Raw genomic sequence first — 2,945 nt, forward strand, 5'->3', positions numbered from 1 at the left:
GTACACTTTTACTGTCGTTGACTATCATTATTTAGTCAAGTAGTCTTTTAAAATTTCTGTTAAACAAGTGGACTTACAAGCAAAAGACCCTTCCCATAAAGACATTGTAGTATAGTTTAGCAGCAGCAGCGTAATCGAGTAGCACACTTCCAACTCTGGCATACTTACTTTATGCATAAGCCTCATTTACCACTAGGTGAATAGGAGAATAGTTTGTTGAATGTTTTGGATCGCAAAGCCTCTCAATGAACATTGGTAGTGTTGGCAAGAGGGTGCTTGAACAAAAGACCAGAAATTTGCAAAGATAAATACCAGAGTGAAGAAAAAACGCAACAGGATGTGTTTACTCCTATTCATGAAAGTGATGTTTTGTTCGCAAGCAAGAATTGCTACATCCGTTTGAGCTGTTTCTTGGTTGCTCTCTGAATTAAAACTTGATTCAGTTCAGTAGTTAATAGATTGTTATTAAACAAATTAAGATGAACTTACAGTCTGATAGGTACTGGGGATTCATATCTATGGTCATTAATGGCAGCACAACTCCCAAACCCCGCCTTTTCAGCCTATGAACATCCCAACTGAAAGGCTTCTGAAATGCTGAAGACCAGGGTGATTGGAAAGTATATGTGCAACATTTTCCTTGTTGTGGAGAGCATGGAAACAAGCAGCGGGACCCTGAAGGCCCTCTTCTGTTGCTTATTCTCTGTCTGACAATGCAGAATCTCAGTGTTATACATAACCTTCTCATGTATCAATTAGTATTCTATTTGTTTCTTACTACTTTAGGTAGTTCTGCTCTCTCACTCTAGTGACACACACTCTATTTCAACTCCATTCAGGCATTAAATCACTCCATGCCTTTAACCCTTGCATGGCATTACACAGCATTATGTTCTACACTGAACATACAGAGTTTAAACTAGAAGTGATATTTCACCCCAGTAAAACCACAGTACTGACACATAGCATAATATCTTATAAATTATCTAAAGGGCTGAAAACTGCCTTGTGATGTTTTAGGATATTCAGTTTTGCATTATGTTCAGTAATCAGTTGATGTTCAAACTAGACTCAACTGAAGTAGACAAATTGAATGAGTTGCTGAATGTTAAGGCAACACTTAAATCACAGGGATGAGCATCCTGTTAGTAACTTCCATGTGCATAAGTCCCCTTTTGGATGGGGCACAGAGGACTATTCTCTTACCCTTGTGCTCCATCTTAAAATAGCTCTGCTCAGCAACTGCCAAGTCTGGAAAGTGGTCCCTGCTGTTGTTTGGAAGGCAAGGAATTGTGATGGCAATTTTGGGGTGTGAAGCTCTGTGTCCTGGGGGGAGGAAAAAGTGAGTGCACTCCTTTTGAGAGCACCTTCACATTTCTTTCCCCAGCCAACTAGCACCAGACACTGTTTATGGTCCGCACCCCCCCCCCCCCAAACTGGTAAATGATAGCACAGGTGTCCCTCTCAGAGTTTGGCAGCTGCTGGGCAGTGGGAAGACATTGAACTGAACAATTTAAAACATTGCATAATCACAATTACCTTAAGATTTAAAAAAGTATGTGATTTTTCCTGAATGTAATACTGTTGACACTCCCCCTCCCCCCCCCAAGCTTGCCAATTTAAATAGTACCCCTATTAACCAGAAATCAGAATGTAGTATCTTAAGATAGGATTGCAGTACCTACTTGGTTAAAGTGCTTAAGGTTCCAGTTCTCTGCATATTTAGATATTAGGTCTTGTTGAAATTACATAGACCAAACTTCTGAGTAAATGGGCAAAGGATTGCATTATAAATGTTCTAAGTGCAAGTTTGGAAACCACAGGCTTAAATAGAACATTAGTTCGTCCAAAAACCCAATTGTGTGTGTGTCCCAGTGGAAACAAGTACATCCATAAACTTACGGCTTTTCAGACAAATAGAAAACAGAAAAGAAACATTGCATCTTCACAAATGCCTTAACAAACTTAGCATTCATTTGTAGTTTTTATTCTTCAAAATGTAATCAACCAGACCTATATACTCCAGGAAGTAGAACAGTGGTTCTCAGCCTATGGGTCCCCAGATGTTTTGGCCTTTAACTCCCAGAAATCCTAACAGCTAGTAAACTGGCTGGGAATTCTGGGAGTTGTACGCCAAAACACATGGGGACCCACATGTTGATAATCACTACCATAGAACATTGACAAAGCACAATGCATTTGGGGTACAAATATTGGATGCAGTTTGATTCTCTGAACAGAAAATGGTGCTGGGTAGACTGATCATGTTATTTTCAGTTTTAACTCAGAATCACAGCAATAGGAAGTAGTACTTTGGCTCAACCAAGCCATTCCTTTCCACTAATCCCATCAGTCTGATCAATCTAGATCAAGACTGCCATAGGAAGCGTAAATTGTTAGAGTCATGCTGCCTTAAACAATGATGGGTCTGAACAAAGTTGCATTTTGTTCGGGGTGATTATACCAGGTTATGCTGTTACATTCATTGTATGTGAAATGCACTGTGCAGAAATGGGGAGAAAGCCCTGGTTTCAGATAGCAATGTCAGTTTCAAGAAGTTGCCTTGAGACAAACTGGGACCAGATGGTGAAATCACGTGACAGCAGTTCTGGCAATATAAATAGTTACAGCAAAGACTTAACGTACATGTGACTTTGAAAGCCCACTGGAATGGCATACTTCAGATCCATAATGAAAATCCACATTTCCAAATCAAAGCGTAGGAAGATGCAACATCCAATCTAGTACTTTGGTTTACATAATATATAAACAGTAGCAATTACATCTTTACATGTGCCTTTATGTAATCCTTTTTTTTTCCATCTGCAATCAGCTGTCTTCTGTACTGCTCTGTTCTTTTACCAGCAAAGCTCTTTCTCACAAAAGTTGGTCATGTGTGTTGATTCTCCAATCTGGCAATTTGCTTTCTCTCTCTTTCTCTTCCT

Source organism: Anolis sagrei, chromosome 1 (assembly GCF_037176765.1).
Source record: "Anolis sagrei isolate rAnoSag1 chromosome 1, rAnoSag1.mat, whole genome shotgun sequence".
NCBI classification, from domain to species: Eukaryota; Metazoa; Chordata; class Lepidosauria; order Squamata; family Dactyloidae; genus Anolis; species Anolis sagrei.